Consider the following 19,828-nt stretch of genomic DNA (forward strand, 5'->3'; position numbering starts at 1 on the left):
GGCAGTCAGGCATTAAATTCTTCCTCAGTGTATGTGGGCTATGCGTGATGAAAGTGCTTCCATTTTTAAATATTTTTTCAGGACTCGTGTTTAAAAATTGTGGAAATTGATTCATTTGAAAGACTGAAGAGATTCCAAAGGTGCTGGACTTTGTTTTTTTTTTAAAAAAAAAGGTCACTGGAAGGACTTGGGACTTTGTGTAAAAATAAACCCATACTGGAAGTCACATGTCTTAAGCTAAGTAAACAGCAGGAGCCTTGGTGACTAGGGGAGTTGTTTATAGAGAAGTGACATGTCAAGATTTATGGAGGTCAAGAGTTGGTTTCATTTCTGGATATTGTTTTGAGTCAGTTGGGGGAAAGCCTGCTAAGAAAGAAGCCACTAGCTCATCCTTTTTCCACCTCTTTGAGAAACCTTAAGAATCCAGTGTGATAGCTGAAACCCCTGATGCAGTGATTCTCCCAGAAAACCTGCCAGACTAATCCTCGAAGTCGCCTGAAAAGAACTCCTCCAAAAAGATCGCAGTGACAGCCATCTATGGGTATTTGGAAGCAAGGTATAGCATTGGGAACATACCCTATCTTACCCTTTTTCCTTCAAAAATTAACAAGTATTTGACCAAAGTATTTTTTTTATATCAAGAGATCCCTGCAGAGAAAACTTTTTTTTCTTTAACCTGTGTGTGTGTGTGTGTGTGTGTGTGTGTTGGGTTAATTTAGAAGGGAACTTTCATATTTCAACCTGTGTGTTAATAGCTTTGCATCTGTATTGAATAAGTCTTGTTTTACAATAAATTAATAATTCTCTTGTTTAATAAAGAAACCTGGTTGGTGGATATTATTCTGAAACTAAAATAAAGTATATAATTGGCTGTATCAGTAACTGGGTAAAACATTTAAATTTATGTTGTGACCCATGGAGAAGTGGAACTAGAGAAAGACAGTGCACTCCTCCAGCCTCGGTTGTAACATATGGAAGGAGAAAAATTAAATGGGCATCCTATTATTGAATGGTATTTAGCTTCATTTTTCATTTTATCACTGGCAAGACCAGCATTTTTATTGATAATACATGGTTGCCCTCGACATGGTGGTAGTGAGACTACTGAGGAAAGAACAAAAGAAAGGTCTGCAATAGGGTGGAGGGCAGGAGAAATTCATTGACAAAAGGAATAAAAGTGCAAGGTAAAAGGGGATGGTGATGGGACAAGTAAAGAAACAAAAGATGGGTCCAGAGGAGGTGTAAATGGGATTAGCAGAATCATCACCAACATCTGCTGTCTGAAACAAAATGGAGGCTGAGGTTATGATTTGAAATTGTTGAACTCAATGTTCAGTCAATCAGGCTGTAAAGTGTTTAATCAAAAGGTGAAGTGCTGTTCCCCAAGCTTGCACTGAACTTCTTTGGAACAGTAAAGGACACTAAGAGTGGAGAGGCCAGAATGGGAGTAGGCCAGAAATTAAAATGACAAGTGACCAGAAGCTCAGAGTTGCGCTTGCAGATTGAATGGAGGTCCTTTGAAAAGCAATCAACCAATCTGCATCTGGTCTCTCCAATGGAGAGGAAATCATATTGTGAGCAGCAATACAGCATACTGAATTGAAAGAAGTACAAGTAAATCGCTGCTTCACCTGGAAGGCTTGTTTGGGGCTGGAAACAGTAGGAAGGGAGGAAGTAAAAGGACAGAAGACGCATTTCCTCTGCTTGCACGGGAAGATGCCTGGGAAGGAGATAGGGTGTCAGGGGTAACTGATGAGTGGATCAGGTTGTCAAGGAAGGAACAGTCCCTTTGGAATGTTGAAAGGGGAAGGGAGTTTGGTTGTGGCATCATGCTGATGATGGCAGAAATGGCGGAGGATAATTTGTTGAATGTGAAGATTGATGGGGTGGAAAATGAGGATAAAGGGAGCCCTATCATAGTTCTGGGAGGGAATGGACCAGGGTGAGAGCAGAAGTGTGGGAAATGGGATGGACATGATCATGAACCCTATCAACCACAATGGAGGGGAATGCTTGGTTGAGGAAAAAGGAAGACATATCAAAAGCACTGGTATAAAAGGTAGCATCATCAGAACAGACCCAACCAAGATAGAGAAACTGGGAAAATGGAATAGAGACCGTACAGGAAGCAAGATGTGAGAAAGTGTAGTCAGGGTAGCTGTGCAAAGCTTATAATGAATATTGGTTGACAGCCTATCTCCAGAACTGGAGATAGAAAAGTTGAGGAAGGCAAAGGAAGAGTCAGAAATGGTGAGGAAAGTGAGGGAGGGGTGAAAATTGCAAGCAAAATGGATGAAATCTTCCAGGTCAGGGCAAAAGCAGGAAGTGGCACCAATACAGTTAACGATGTACCAGAAAAAGAGTTAAGGGGGTGGGGGGGTGGGGGGACCTGAATAGGACTGAAATAAAGAACATTCCACATATCCCATGAAAAGGTAACCATATCCAGGATCCATATGGATTCCTATAGCAACACCTTACATTTAGAGGAAGTGAGTGGAGTCAAAGAAGAAGTTGTTCAATGTGATGGATGAGGATTGGTTGAGCCTCCGTTCAAGGAAGAAACAGAGAACCTGCAGGCTGTCCTGGTGGGGGGTTGGAGGTGTAGATGGAGTGGATGTCAATAGTGTAAAAGAAATGGTTAGGGCCAGAAACTGGAAACTGTTAAAGTGATGGAGGGCCTCGGAAGAGGTGCAGATGTAGAGAGGAAGAGACTGGACAGGGGAGAAAAAAGAGTCAAGATGGGAAGAAATAAGTTCCATGGGACAAGAATAGGCTGAAATGATGGGTTTACCAGCGCAGTACTGTTTGTCAATCTTGGGAAGGAAGTGGAAGTGACTGTGTGGGGTTAAGGGATTTTGAGTTGGAGGCTGTGGAGGGAAGATCTCCAGAGGAGATGAGGTCACTGACAATCTGGGAAATGATGGCTTGATGTTCGGCAGTGGGGTTATGGTCCAGAGGCAGGTGGGAGGAGGTGTCAATGAGTTGGTGTTCAGTTTCCGCAAGGTAGAGGTTGGCTCATCAAACAATAGCAGTGTCACCCTCATCAGCAGGTTTAATGACAGTGCCAGGGTTGGTGCTGAAAGAATGGAGTTCTGTAAGTTCAGAGGGATCATGGCCCAGCATGAATCAGCACCATCATGAGAGAAAAAGTTGGAATATTACAAAAAGGACAACTAGCTTTTTGCTATCAAAATAGAAAGGCAGATTCTTATAGCAACAAAGGATTTTTAAAAAATAAAATAAAATAAAAGACAGACTTCACACCAGATGTAAAGAATGTACAATCTTCCCTCTACAGCTTCCAACCTCATAGTCCTGCAACCCTGGACAGCCTGCTTCTACCTCCTTCCCAAAATCCACAAACAGGACTGTCCCGGCAGACCCATTGTGTCAGCCTGCTCCTGCCCCACTGAACTTATTTCTTCCTATCTAGACTCTATCTTTTCTCCTCTGGTCCAGTCTCTTGCAGGTGAAAGAGTCTCTTTCAGACTCTTCTGATACCCTATGTCATTTTGACAATTTCCAGTTTCCTGGTCCCAACCGCCTCCTCTTCACAATGGACGTCCAATCTCTCTACACCTCCAACCCCCACCAGGATGGTTTGAGGGCTCTCCGCTTCTTCCTTGAACAGAGGCCCAACCAGTCCCCATCCACCACCACCCTCCTCCGCTTGGCTGAACTTGTTCTCACATTGAACAACTTCTCCTTCAACTCCACTCACTTCCTTCAAGTAAAAGGTGTTGCTATGGGTACCCGTATGGGTCCTAGTTATGCCTGTCTTTTTGTGGGATATGTCAAACATTCCTTGTTCCAGTCCTACTCAGGCCCCCTCCACTAACTCTTTTTCCGGTACATTGATGACTGTATCGGTGCCGTTTCTTATTTTATTTTATATTTATTTATTTTATTTAGAGATACAGCACTGAAACAGGCCCTTCGGCCCACCGAGTCTGTGCCGACCAAGAACCACCCATTTGTACTAACCCTATAGTAATCCCATATTACCTACCACCTACCTACACTAGGGGCAATTTACAACGGCGAATTTACCTATCATCTGCAAGTCTTTTGGCGGTGGGAGGAAAGCGGAGCACCCAGAGAAAACCCACGCAGACACAGGGAGAACTTGCAAACTCCGCATAGGCAGTACCCAGAATTGAACCCGGGCCCCTGGAGCTGTGAGGCTGCGGTGCTAACCACTGCGCCACTGTTTCCTGCTCCTACCTGAAACTAGTATACCTTATCAACTTTGCTTCTAATTTCCACCCTTCTCTCACCTTTACATGGTCCATCTCCGACACTTCCCTTCCCTTCCTCGACTTCTCTGACTCCATCTCTGGGGATAGGTTGCCTACAAATATTCATTATAAGCCCACCGACTCCCACAGCCAGCTTGACTACACTTCAGTTTGCAAGTTCTCCCTGTGTCTGCGTGGGTTTTCTCCGGGTGCTCCGGTTTCCTCCCACAAGCCAAAAGACTTGCAGGTTGATAGGTAAATTGGCCATTATAAATTGTCACTAGTATAGGTAGGTGGTAGGGAAATATAGGGACAGGTGGGGATGTTTGGTAGGAATATGGGATTAGTGTAGGATTAGTATAAATGGGTGGTTGATGTTCGGCACAGACTCGGTGGGCCGAAGGGCCTGTTTCAGTGCTGTATCTCTAATCTAATTCTTCACACCCTGCCTCCTGTAAGGACTCCATTCCATTCTCCCAGTTTCTCCGTCTCCGACACATCTGCTCTGATGATACCTGGTGTAATACCTGCCCATTTACCTCCTCTCACCTCACTATCCAAGGCCCAAACACTCCTTTCAGGTGAAGCAGCGATTTACTTGTACTTCTTTCAATGTAGTATACTGTATTCGCTGCTCACAATGTGGTCTCCTCTACATTGGGGAGACCAAATGCAGATTGGTTGACCGTTTTGCAGAACACCTCCGCTCAGTCCGTAAGCATGACCCCGAGCTTCCTGTTGCTTGCCATTTCAACACTCCCCCCTACTCTCATGGTCACATCTTTGTCCTGCAGTGTTCCAGCGAACATCAACGCAAGCTCGAGGAACAGCATCTCATTTACACATTAGGCATGCTACAGCCTACTGGACTGAACATCAAGTTCAATAATTTCAGAGCATGACGGGCCCCCCTTTTTATGTTTAGTTCTTTTTTCTTTTTTCTTTGGTTATTTTATTTTAGTTTTTGTTTAGTTTGTTTAGTTCGTTTCTACTGTGCCTACCCACTGTTTCTGTGTTTTTTTAATGTTTGTGCTTAGAGTGCTTTGTGCTTTACAGTCTATTCACACCCTCTGTGTACTAACGCTTTGTCTTTCAGCACACCATTAACATACCGTTTGCCTTTGTTCCATGACCTTCTGGTCAGTTATTCTCTGTGACCCTCTGTCCTATCAACACCTCTTTTGTTATCTCTTGCCCCACCTCCCCCCCTTTACTTGCTTAAAACGTTTTACGTTTCTAATATCTGCTAGTTCTAAAGAAGGGTCACTGACCTGAAACGTTAACTCTGCTTCTCTCTCCACAGATGCTGCCAGACCTGCTGAGTATTTCCAGCATTTCTTGTTTTTAACTTCAGATTTCCAGCACCCTGGCAGAGCAAAGATCTACAGCTTTTTGTCGGGGCAAAATTTTAATCCCTGCACCCATTCACCCCCAAGCACCCCCGCTCCACCCCCTCCCCCCCACAATCCCCACCAAAAAAAAACAGCTAAAGTCCTGTGGGATTTATTTAATGGTCAGAAAGCCAAAATAAAAACAAATGTTTCTTCAAATACACTGTGTACTTTTCTGCTAATACTAAGCCTTGTGGACAGATCGTATTAGAGATTAGAGAGTTACTGGTATATGCGGTTTTGCAGCAGTGGCCAGAAGTTGTCTTGTAGTGAACAGGTTGTATTTACTTATGTAAAGGAGCATTATAATTTCAGAGCAATTGCTGGACCTAAGTCAGCTAGAGAAGGAATGGGAGATAGCGCTGGGGTAAAATGAAGAGGAAGTAACGTTGTTACGCATTTTCGGAGCTGGATATGAAATCTGAGCCTGAGCAATTCAAAGAGAAATGAAGCTGTGCTACACATATTGTTGATTGGCTTCACAGACAACAAATAAAATAATCTTAGAAAGAAAGCTTATTTGAGATTTGAAATTAAAAAACGGAAAGCTATGAAAATGCACAAGTCAGGGAGTGTCTTAAAGAGAAAAAATAGTTATTGTTTTGGGTGGGAACTTCTTTCAGATGAAGGGCTCTCCACCCTCCCCACCCCCAGCTGGTTAAACTGGCTTTCTCTTTCAGAAACTCCCCATGCACTTTGTTCCCTCCCTGCAGCAATTACCCCTGGCCTACCATTTATGCACTTGCTTATGCCAAATTGAAGTAAAATAAATTGCACGAAAATGACGTTCCGATCTTGCCTGAGCACATTATTTGCTTGTAAATATGGTGCGATTGCGTGTAATGTGATGGTGCATCTGCATTGCACGATCACAAGTTTAGTTATGGAAATGCATAATACTTATGTAACACCTGAAGACACCCATATCTCTTGAACGAATTCAATAATAGCCAAATGTATTAGATCTCTAGATTCTCAAAGTGTTTCATCTATTCATTTCCCGCCTTAGGTGTACAATGTAAGTGGGCAGGAATATGAAAACTTTTTTCTGATTCAGTTTCTTTTGGCAACTATAAGAATGGCAAAAGAAAAAGGGACAGCTAAATAGAAAGTAAAGTTGACATTATAGGGAACAAAAGGAAAAGGAACAGAGATGAAGTCATAAACCCGAGTAATTACAGGCCAGTCAGCCTAACTGCAGTGGTGGGAAAATAATTTTTTATTTTAGAAGAGATGAAGTGGAACCAGGAATGAGAGGGATTACAGGAACAGAGCCAATTTGAGAAGAAGTGGAGAGTGCTGTCAGTAAGCTGTTGGCTTCTGAGTCCATTCAGTCAACCTAAAACCCATCATGTTATTTACTCCTCAATCACACCATGAATGTAAGAAGATGAGAGTATAATGAAAAGACAGAGGAATTTTCCGGAACATTGTTCTTTTTGTAGGATAGCCATTACATTGAACAATCCACCATTGTTGTAATGGTTATTAGCTGACCTACTTATCTATATAATTGGAAGCTCAAGAAATGTTTCAGGTTACTCTGTTGATTTTATTTGACAACATCCCCTTTTCAAGTGCCTGTTTGTTATTGAAAACCAGGCAAAGAAGTGAGCGAAAGGCAATCTTTTTGAAAGGCACTACCATAGTTACTATTGTATTGCAGTCTGTATGTATAATGTTCCAGTCAGCATGGATGCACGAAGTAATATATATAGTTTAACAATTGCAAAATTCTCATCAGGGGAGGGGGTGGTGTAGTGGTAATGTCACTACACTAGTATTCCAGAGCTCCAAGCTAATGCTCTGGGGACATGGGTTTGAATGAATGAATCTGGAGCTAGTCCAATGATGACCATGAAACCATTGTCAATTGTCGTAAAAACCCATCTGGTTCACTAATGTCCTTTAGGGAAGGAAATTGGTCTGGTCTGCATGTGACTCCAGACCCACAGCAATGTGGTTGACTCTTAAATGCCCTCTGAAATGGCCTAGCAAGCCACTCAGTTGTATCAAGCTGCTACAAAGTCTAAGAAAAGGAATGAAACCGGACGGACCACCCGGCATCGACCTAGGCACTGGAAATGACAACGGCAAACCCAGCCCTGTTGACCCTGCAAGGTACTCCTTACTAACATTTGGATGCTTGTGCCAAAGTTGGGAGAGCTGTCCCACAGACTAGTCAAGCAACAGCCTGACATAGTCATACTCACAGAATCATACCTTACAGACAATGTCCCAGACACTGCCAGCACCATCCCTGGGGATGTCTTGACCCAACGGCAGGGTAGACCGACCAGAGGTGGTGCACAGTGGTATCCAGTTGGGAGGGAGTTGCTCTGGGTGTCCTCAACATTGACTACAGACCCCATGAAGTCTCATGGCATCAGGTCAAGCATGGGCAAGGAAACCTCCTGCTGATTACCACCTACTGGCCCACCCCTTGGCTGATGAATCAGTGCTTCTCCATGTTGAACACCAATTGGAAGAAGCACTGAGGGTAGCAAGGGCACAAGATGCACTCTGTTTGGGGACTTAAATGCCCATCACCAAGAGTGGCTCCATGGCACCACCATGGCTGCCCAAGTCCTAAAGGTCATAACTGCTAGACTGTGGCAGGTGGTGAGGGAACCAACAAGAGCGAAACACCTACTTGACCTCGTTCTCACCAATCTACCTGTTGCAGATGCATCGGTCCATGACAGCACTGGTAGGAGTGACCACTACACAGTCGTGGTGGAGACAAAGTCCCGTCATCACATTGAGGGTATCCACCATCGTGTTGTGTGGCATGGCCATTGTGCTAAATGGGATAGATTTTGAACAGATCTGGAATCTCAAAACTGGGCATCCATGAGGCGCTGTGGGCCAACAACAGCAGCAGAATTGTATTCAACCACAACCTGTAACCTCAAGGCCCGACATATCCCCCACTTTACCATTACCATCAAGCCGGGGACCCAACCCTGATTCAATGAAGATTGCAGGAGGGCATGCCAGGAGCAGCACCAAGCAGACCTAAAAATGAGGTGTCAGCCTGGTGAAGCTACAAAACAGGACTATTTGCATGCCAATCAGCTGAAACAGCATGCCATAGACATGGCTAAGCTTTCCCACAACCAACAGATCAGATCTAAGCTCTGCAGTCCTGCCACATCCAGTCGTAAATGGTGGTGGACAATTAAACAACTGACAGGAGGGGAGGGGGGGTAGGGGGGCTCCACAAATATCACCATCCTTAACAATGGGGGAGACCAGCACATCAGGGCAAAAGACAAGGCTGAAGCATTTGTATCCATCTTCAGCCAGAAGTGCCGAGTAGATGATCCCTCTCTGCCTCCTCCTGAAGTCCCCAGCATCACAGATGCCAGTCTTCAGCCAATCTGATTCACTCCACATGATATCAAAAAATGGCTGAAAGCACTGGATACTGCAAGGCTATGGGCCCTGACAACATTCCGGCAATAGTACGGAAGGCTTGTACTCCAGAACTAGCCGTGCCCCTAGCCAAGCTGTTTAGTACAGCTACAACACTGGCATCTATCCGGCAATGTGGAAAATTGCCCAGTTATGTCCTGTACACAAAAAGCAGGACAAATCCAACCCGGCTAATTACCGCCCTATCAATCTACTCCTGATCCTCAGCAAAGTGATGGAAGGGGTTGTCGACAGTGCTGTCAAGTGGCACTTGCTCATCAATAACCTGCTCACTGATGCTCAGTTTGTGTTCTGCCATGTCCACTCAGCTCCTGACCTCATTACAGCCTTAGTCCAAACATGGACAAAAGAGCTGAACTCCATGGTGAGGTGAGAGTTACTGCCCTTGACATCAAGGCAGCATTTGACCGAGTATGACATCAAGGAGCCCTAGCAAAACTGGAGTCAATGGGAATCAAGGGGAAAACTCCCCACTGATTCGTGTCATACCTATCAGAAAGGAAGATGGTTGTGGTTGTTTGAGGTAAATCATCTCAGTCCCAGGCCATCACTGCAGGAGCACCTCAGGGTAGTGTCCTAGGCTCAACCATCTGCAGCTGCTTCATCAATGACCTTCCCTCCATCACAAGGTCAGAAATGGAGATGTTCACTGATGATTGGAAAATATTCAGCACCATTCGCGACTCCTCAGATACTAAAGCAGCCCATGTTCATATGCAGCAAGACCTGGACAACATCCAGGCATGGGCTGATAAGTGGCAAGTAACATTCACGCCGCACAAGTGCCAGGCAATGACCATCTCCAACAAGAGAGAATCTAACCATCTCCCCTTGATGTTCAGTGGCATTGCCATCGCTGAATCCCCCACTATCAACATCCTGGGGGTTACCATTGACCAAAAACTGAACTGGAGTAGCCAAATAAATGCTGTGGCTACAAGAGCAGGTCAGAGGCTGGGAATTCTGCAGCGAGTAACTCACCTCCTGTTGTCCCAAACCCTGTCCACCATCTACAAGGCACAAGTCAGGAGTGTAATGGAATACTCTCCACTTGCCTGGATGGGTGCAGCTCCAACAACAGTCAAGAAGTTCGACACCATCCAGGACAAAGCAGCCCGTTTGATTGGCACCCCATCCACCACCCTCAACATTAACTCACTCCACCACCGATGCATAGTGGCAGCAGTGTGTACCATCTACAAGATGCACTGCAGCAACTCACCAAGGTTCCTTTGACAGCACCTTCCAAACCCGTGACCTCTGCCACCTAGAAGAACAAGGGCAGCAAATGCATGGGAACACCACCACCAGCAAGTTCCCCTCCAAACCACACACCATCCTGACTTGGAACTATGTCGCCGTTCCTTCCCTGTCGCTGGGTCAAAATGCTGGAACTCCCTTTCTAACAGCACTGTTGGTGTACCTGCACCCCAAGGACTACAGCGGTTGAAGAAGCAAGCTCACCACCACCTTCTCAAGGGCAATTACGGATGGGCAACAAATGCTAGCCTGGCCAACGACACCCACACCCTATGAACGTAAAAAAAAATTCTGAGAACTCTGCACTCCTCCAATCTGGGCATAAACCAAAAAACAGAAGATGCTGGATCAAGCAGACTGCACAACTAAAATCAGAATCCAAAGGACAATGATCATGAAAATGACAAGTGAATTACCTCAATGTCTGCACCACAATGTCTACTGTATTGCTTTCCTATACCACAAGGAGCCAGGTGTGGCTCCATTTCACCCTGTTGAAGTTGTGTTTATTCCATGTTAATTGCTAGCCATTTGGAAATCTAAATGAGAACATGGGCAGACACAGAAGCATGAGTTTTCACTGAGTTGTCCTGTGACAATCTAAGTAGGAAACCTTTGCCAATCTTTTTGCAATAAAAGGTTTTGAATTACAAGGAAGTGGATAAGCTTTGCTATGGCTCACAAAGTCAGCCAAAATATATGCTCATCCAAAAAAACTTAGGATGAACAAATATCTCTCTTATTATATACATATTCACATGAACTTCAGACCTACCAGCTACACGTTCATGCTGTAACTGATGTTTTTACAGCTTATGAGTTATTTTTCAATCCCTTCAAGCTTTCATGTTCTCTTCTGGAAGTACTAACATGTGGTCAGCAGCAGCCCTCTGCTATCACATCCCATTCTTTATGTATGAGTCTGGACAGTATAGGTTTGCCAGTGGAGATTGTCACAGCTGAAATCAAGCCTGCCTTCATTTACTGTCCAGGAATCACAAAGTTCCAAATTACCTACAGCACAGAAACAGGTCATTCAGTCTATGCCAGTGTTGGTGCTCCACAAAAGCCTCCTCCCACTCCTCTTCATCTAACCCCATCAACATAGCCTGCTATTTCTTTCTCCCTCATATACCTATCTAGATTCCCCTTGCTGTTCATCTCAACTACTCTCTATGGTAGCAAGTTCCAATTGCTAACTACTCTCTGGGCAAAGAAGTTTCTCCTGAGCTTCCTATTGATTTATTGATAATAATGTTATATTTATGGCCCTTATTCAGATCTTGCACGTCTACCCTATTGTTAAGCCAATGTGTTTTGTTGACTGAGTACCCCATGACTGGGACAAAGGGCTGGGATTTCTTCTGTTTGCTACCAGGGGCTCCCCCAATGAGTCCACTGGCTTTAGTCCCTTTGAATTAGTTTATGGACATGAGGTGAGAGATCCCCACCCCAGATTGCAGAAAAAGCAAAGGCTGTGCCACATCAATATGTTAAAATGGTATCACAACCGGGAAAGAGACAAACAAGCACAGGTCTGTCAGGCAGTCAGGAAAGAGGAGGGCAAAAGGGATAGTGAGAATGAGTTAGAGGGAGGTCTGGAGGATTCCTAAATCGAACCCCTTATCATCCAATTAGCTAACACTGAAATGTTAGGGAAATTAGACACCGTATTCTCCTATTTAAACACAGAACAGAGAGGAGACCGAACAAGGCTGCTCACAGCGTTTAAATGGATCTACAGGGACAAACCAGGGTGCACAACCCTAACCCTAAACGATGTGGATATAGCAGAGACCCCTGCCATAAGATGAAATGCCTAATGCCTAGGTCCCAGGAAACTGATCCAGGTTCGGGAGGAAGTTCAGACTGAAGACCTAGAGGGGCATCCAGCTTTTATTTCATTTTTTTATCTCACTGTGAAATGCATTTGTCTTTCAAAATTTAAATTCAACTAAAGGGCTTGAAGCTCTTTAAAAATGGCACCGGCGTCTCCGCGGTGGTGCCGAACGCTGTTGCCGGGGACGGAGTGCCCGCCCCTGATGACGTCATCAGGGAGTGGGCGTTCCGCCCCCTCTATGTTAATGAGCCGCTGCATGAAATATCGCGGCGGCTCTGCGGCACATGTTTCACGTATGTACCACAGACCTTTTCAAGCTCGCTACCATAATTCAGCCCTTATTTTCCAAGGATTATGAGGCCTCCTTATTCTTCCTGTCAAAATGTTTTACCTCACACTTATCTCTATTGAAGTTCATTGTGAATTATATGTCCATTCTGCAAGTTTATTAACTTCTTCCTGTATTTTGTCGCAGACCTCCTCTGTATTAAATACACCTTGCCTTCTGTAGCTCCCTTCCTAACAGCACTGTGGGTATACCTACCCCAAATGGACTGTAGTGGTTGAAGAGCAGTTCTCAAGGGCAATTAGGGATGGGCAATAAATGCTGGCCTGGCCAGTGACACCCACATCCCATGAATGAATAAAAAAAAAAGCCCAAGGGAGCTGAGATTAGCTAACTCAGTGCTGACTGGGACCTGGGAGTTTTCTTATTCTTATCACTCAGATTCTCACAAATACCTATTGAACCATTGGAGGATTTACTTTGCTATCACTATAAGAACACAAACTAAAAATAGCTCAATGCATAAATTCAGAACTATCAGCCAACCCAACTAATCGGGTCAGAATCAAACTGGCCATGTCGAATAGCCTGCTAATACCGCATCCCTTTGAGTGGGTCTCAATGAAGGCAGCACAGCTGAAGCAGAAACAAAAACAAGAAATGCTGGATTCACTCAGCAGGTCTGGCAGCATCTGTGGAAAGAGAAGCAGAGTTAACGTTTCGGGTCAGTGACCCTTCTTCGGAACTGACAAATATTAGAAAAGTCACAGATTATAAACAAGTGAGGTGGGGGTTGGGCAAGAGATAACAAAGGAGAAGGTGCAGATTGGACCAGGCCATATAGCTGACCAAAAGGTCACGGAGCAAAGGCAAACAATATGTTAATGGTGTGTTGAAAGACAAAGCATTAGTACAGATTAGGTGTGAATATACTGAATATTGAACATCAGCAAGTGCAAACCTGAAGAAAAACAACCTGAAAAAAACAGTGGGTAAGCAAACTGAACAAACTAAGATGAAATGAAATAAATGCAAAAAAAGATTGTAAAAAATGTAAAAAGGAATGCAAAAAAAGGGAAGAAAAAATAACTAAAAATGACTAAAAATGAAAGTAAAGTGGGGGGCTGTCATGCTCTGAAATTATTGAACTCAATGTTCAGTCCGGCAGGCTGTAGTGTGCCTAATCGGTAGATGAGATGCTGTTCCTCGAGCTTGCGTTGATGTTCACTGGAACACTGCAGCAATCCCAGGACAGAGATGTGAGCATGAGAGCAGGGGGGAGTGTTGAAATGGCAAGCAACCGGAAGCTCAGGGTCCTGCTTGCGGACTGAGCGGAGATGTTCCGCAAAGCGGTCACCCAATCTGCGCTTGGTCTCCCCAATGTAGAGGAGACCACACTGTGAGCAGCGAATACAGTATACTACATTGAAAGAAGTACAAGTAAATCGCTGCTTCACCTGAAAGGAGTGTTTGGGGCCTGGGATAGTGAGGAGAGAGGAGGTAAATGGGCAGGTATTACACCTCCTGCGATTGCAAGGGAAGGTGCCCTGGGACGGGGACGAGGTGGTGGGGGTAATGGAGGAGTGGACCAGGGTGTCGCGGTTGGAACGATCCTTTCGGAATGCTGACAGGGGAAGGGAGGGGAAGATGCGACTGGTAGTGGCATCACGCTGGAGGTGGCGAAAATGGCGGAGGATGATCCTTTGGATATGGAGGCTGGTGGGATGAAAAGTGAGGACAAGGGGAACCCTGTCACGGTTCTGGGAGGGAGGGGAAGGGGTGAGGGTAGAGGTGCGGGGAATGGGTCGGACACGGTTGAGGGCCCTGTCAACCACAGTGGGGGGAAATCCTCGGTTGAGGAAAAAGGAGGTCATATCAGAAGCACCGTCATGGAAGGTAGCATCATCAGAGCAGATGCGTCGGAGACGGAGAAACTGGGAGAATGGAATGGAGTCCTTACAGGAGGTAGGGTGTGAAGAAGTGTAGTCGAGGTAGCTGTGGGAGTCAGTGGGCTTATAATGGATATTGGTAGACAACCTATCCCCAGAGATGGAGACAGCTGAAGCAGAATGTGTTTTGATGGCCACATACTATCATTCTTGCAGTGGATCTATGCTGCTGTCAGTGTTATTTTGGAGTGAAAAAGCATAGTGCAATGACAGCATTAATCTCCCGAGGGAGGCAAATAACCACAAGTAAACACACCTTTCTTGGATCATAATTGAGTAATACCTCACTATGTCAGTCTGACATTATGATCTACATTATTCATCCATGATCAACTGCATTCCAAAGGTGACATTCCTGTACCTACAACCAAACAGATGTATAATCATTACCAAATCTGCATAAGCTCAACCCTGATATTAACCAGCTCTTCAGCTTTGTTCAGTTTTGTGTAACAGTTTCTATGTGTTATTTTAGCATAACATCTTACAAATTAATCTGGCAAGTCATAAATAAATACTGGGTTATCTGAATAGAGAGTTTAAAAGATCCACTAGTGTGATAGATAGATAGATAGATAGATAGATAGATAGATAGATAGATAGATAGATAGATAGATAGATAGATAGATATAGCACTGAAACAGGCCCTTTGGCCCACTGGGTCTATGCTGACCAACAACCACCCATTTATACTAATCCTACATTAATCCCATATTCCCTACCACATCCCCACCATTCTCCTACCCCTACCTACACTAGGGACAATTTACAATGGCCAATTTACCTATCAACCTGCAAGTCTTTGGCTGTGGGAGGAAACCGGAGCACCCGGCAGAAACCCATGCAGTCACAGGGAGAACTTACAAACTCCGCACAGGCAGTACCCAGAACTGAACCCAGGTCACTGGAGCTGTAAGGCTGTGGTGCTAACCACTGCACCTCTGTGATCTTTTATTCAAGTATTTCATGAGCTCCTCCATTAGGAATCATTGCTCAATTCATGTCTCAGTATAATACTGAGGCAAAGAGACCAGAAATTCCCAATTTGTAATGAACTAGCTTAATGCAGTCAGGACCGTATTTGGGAAATTGTCCCCATTCCCAACTGTTCAAAGACCTCCTTCAGAATGTGACTGTGTGTATGGACATTGGGTAAGAAGAATATTGAGCTCTGCAATGCTGCCCTGAATGGTTGTGTATCCTGTTGACACTCACTGACTTAGATTCACATTTGAAGAATAGGATCTTCGGCCAAGTAACAGAGGGCCCCTGGTGCCTGTGGAACCATAGTCTAGCAAGAGAAAAATAAAGGTCAAAAACCAAATAATGCTCTCGTGAATAAATATATCTGGATGAGGTATTTTATTGCACAAACATTCAGAAGTGTGTCATTACGAGCTTTATCATGGAATATCTATCGCATTGAATTGCTTAAAATGTCATAAATTGTTTGAATATTTTGAAACATTAAAAAACAATCTAATTCTTCTCTTTATGCATCTGACATTCCTTTATTCACACCCTCATGGTGCTCTAAGACTGTACTCTTAACCACTCTCCCTGCCCCGTCGCTATTTCATTGGCTACCTGCAAAATTCTTTGTCCATACAGAATGCCATGCAATAGCAAGTCTCCTTAACTGACTACAGCTGCCGTTTGCTGCTGTTGGCCCTTCATACAGGCTTATGTTTCAAAATATTATTACAAGAGACACTGAGCAGCCTTCAATACTATAATCATGTCTTCTCTTTTCTTTTACAGGAAAAGATGGTTCAGAATACTGACATATCTAAAGCCACAGGTCGTGATGCTCCAGACACAACTCCAGTTACCCTGCATTATGGAGGAAGCACTGGAGCTCCAAGGGAACTTTGTGGCCAAAACTGTTGGGGAATGGAGTAGGAGGGCCATCAGTTTTTCAGGACCATCTGCAGCTTACCTGCATAATGGTGTGTCAGCCACGGCTCAGTTGGTAGCACTCTTTTCTCTGAGCCAGAAGGTCATGGGTTCAAGCTGCTGCTCCAGAGACTTGAGCACAAAATTTAGGCTAACACTCCAGTGCAGTATTGAGGGAGCCCTGCAACGTTGGAGGTGCTGTCTTTCAGATGAGAAGCTAAATAGAAGCCCTGTCTGTTTTTACAGGTGAATGTAAAAGATCCTATGGCACTATTTCAAAGAATCGCAGGGGAGTTCTCCCGGGTGTTCTGGCCAATATTTATCCCTCAACCAACATCACTAAATCAGATGACCTGGTCACATTCTGGGCTGTCATCCAGCAGGATAGTTGGATCTTGTGGTATGTGGAAGCCGTAAAATAAGCCTACTGTGTTCGATAACCACCCCATCAGCTGGTATAAAAAGATGCCTACAGCCATGGAAGATGTATTCACATTGTAACCTGTCAGTCTGTGAATCCTTCCACTGTTTTATAAAAACAACACACTTCTGACAAAATCATGGAACCATGCAAATTGAGAATGTCACTTTCTCAGCTAGTGATTATCTACAGGCATCACGTTATTCTCTCATTTTCCATTGACAGACTATTCACCCCTCGAGCACTTATCAATTCAAACAATGGTTGTGATTCTTGCATTTGTAAAACCAAATTCTATAAATTACTAGTCAAGTTATTTCTATTTAGCCCGGTTTTTAGAAATCTGTTTGCTTCAACATCTAGTTGAAATTTCCAACTTTGAATCCTGTGTTTTTTTATTCACTTCAAAACACATTGGCCCTTATTTTGCTGTCAAAAAAATGGTGAGGCTCATAGCGCTCACCATTACTTAAGTGAAAATGTGGAGGCAAATGCACAGTTAAATCCGAAATACAAAAGTTGCTGCCTGAGTATGTCGCTCCTCTGTTAGTTTCCCGAAAATGGCACCTCGCTGTCTGCCTCACCATTCAAATACATTGAATGGTGTAAAGTTTATGCGATAGACATGAGCTAAACTCACCACAGAAAGTTAAGTCTTAAGATTACAAGTGCAAGGAACCTTCTAACAATGTGATGTGTTTGTTAATGCCAATCAACTTCTCCGGCCCTGAAAATTAACTATTGCAACTGTGGAGTCTCAGTCTTTTGGGTTTTAATTGTTGTTGGAAATGTTATCATTTTAAATTTTTTCAGTTTTTCTGTCTCTTTTCTTTCTCTCTTAATCCAGTCTTTCATTCCCTCTCTAATTTTCTTTCTGTACCTGATTTGAAATTTGCACTTTCATCTCAGTGCTCGCGCTATTACTTACACAAATCCTTCAATCTGATTGGTTAAGGAGATACACAGTAGCTTGTTCTGTCCACTGAGTTCCTGGATGCCCTGTTTTCCTCACTGCAACATTATCAGTTTGCACTTTCAGCAACCTGCCACACAAAAGTTTCAAAATCTAACACGCAAGGGCAAGTCTAACTAACAGCAGATGTTGTTAGATGTCCTGCTACAGCAAATTATGATCCATTATGTAGTATCTGAAAGGGTTAATCTTGAGAGTGTGTAAAGAATACCTCCTACCATGAGATCACATGTGAGAGAGGCTTGAAGCTAGATGCAGCATGGCTGTGGTGGACTCACACAGACTAGTGGGAAGATGTGTATAGTTCCAATATAATAAATAATCTAACTAAACCAGACTGAAGTATCTCAATCAGCTAGACTAAGTAAGGTGACAGCAGACCAAACCAACATACAACATGGCGATCAGTGGTGGGATCAAATCCAACGAGGGTTCCTTCCAGGTGATACCCAGAAGAAGAATTTGAAAGAAGTTCAAGAAACTGACCTGAAAAAAGAAGAGTCAAACTGCAGGACTTCTGTGGAGGCTGTAGAAAAGCTCCAGAGCTCCAGACGCATAAAGTCAGAGAATTGGCGGTAGAAATCTGGACCGGCGTGCACAGGCTTCGAGAGAACCAAGCAGAGTTCGATGATCCGGTGAGCAACCCTAAAAGAGGGTTAGAAGAAATCTGTCCTTAAGAGTATCAGGCAGCACTGGGCAAGTCCATAGTGAGGGCTGACGCCATTACATGTGGCGTCCGCAGGAAAAAAAAGAGCTAGCAACGAGGCTGCAAATACTTCATTCTGTAACGAGAAGACAGTTAAAAGAGATAGCAGTAACGCTATAAAACAGCGTTTAATATAAGGAGGGAAGTAATCCTTAGTTTAGCGGTGAGATTTTGAAGGCTGAAATGGCCATAGTGGGAATCAGCATGGAGCTGAAAAAGTGCGGGAAACTTCCTATACTGGAGGGAAGAACACAAAAGTGAAAGCAAAACTAATTGAAGCAATGAAGATTAGATTTTCAATTCCAGAGAGATTTGGTGACATGGAAGAACCAAATCAAACCCAAAATTGGTCACTCTGGTGAAAAATGTTCCTCAGATACAGAATTGCTTCTAAATTGGACAGCCAGTCTGAGGCAGAACAAGTTAACACTTAATTATATTCTATTTGTGCTATAGCAGATGATGTTATTGCAAGACAAGGTATTAATGAAACATCTGCCAAATTTGAAGAAGCATTAGAAGCTTTTGATTCTTATTTTAATTTGTGGAGTAATGAGATTGTTTAAAGAGCAATGTTCAACAGAAGGGTCCAGAAACCAGGTGAAACAGTTGATCCTTTCATCAATACTCTATACAGGCTTGCAGAGGGATGGGAATATGGAGACCTTAAAGCAGAATTGATAAGAGACCACATTGTTGTAGGCATTGCTGATGAGTCCCTATCAGATCTATTGCAGTCTAAAGAAGACCTCACCCTGGACAAAGCTATTCAACTGGTGAGACAAGCAGAGGTCCGGAAAATCAGATCAATCCTGAGAGGTGAAGAAAGGCTTTGGTTCAGGAAACCTCCAACAACCACACAGTTCCTTAACCAAACGGTTGTGAAAGATGCACCAGGCAACAAGACAAACTGGGTGGGAGGCGGGGGGAAATGAAAGATGTCATTAAACCCTGCCTGCGATGTGGCATCAAAAGTACCCACAGATGCAAACAGTGTCCTGCAAGCAAAGCAGAATGCTTCTACTGTAAGAAAATAGGGCATTTCGGTAAAATGTGTCAGTCAAACATATCAACTCTCACAGGTGCAAAAAAAAAGTCAAACATTCAAGAATAGAGTGGGCAATGAAGTTAAACAACCTTCTTCAAAAGAGCAACCAATACACTTTGTTGGAGAGATCAATGATCCTAATCAGGCATTTTAGTCTGCAGATATATATGTAAACGGGTATATCACTAATTTTAAACTCAACACTGGAGCGAGTGTAACGGTCTCAGACAAAGAGCTGTGGTTATCAACACATTTTCTGCAACCAACAGAAACCCAATTACATGGCCTAGGAGGGGTTGAACACGAAATAAAGGGAAGCTACAGAAAACACTGCAGTACAAAGGAAAACAAATATTAGAAACTTTGTATGTTCTAAAGA

Source organism: Heterodontus francisci, chromosome 8 (assembly GCF_036365525.1).
Source record: "Heterodontus francisci isolate sHetFra1 chromosome 8, sHetFra1.hap1, whole genome shotgun sequence".
Classification (NCBI taxonomy): domain Eukaryota; kingdom Metazoa; phylum Chordata; class Chondrichthyes; order Heterodontiformes; family Heterodontidae; genus Heterodontus; species Heterodontus francisci.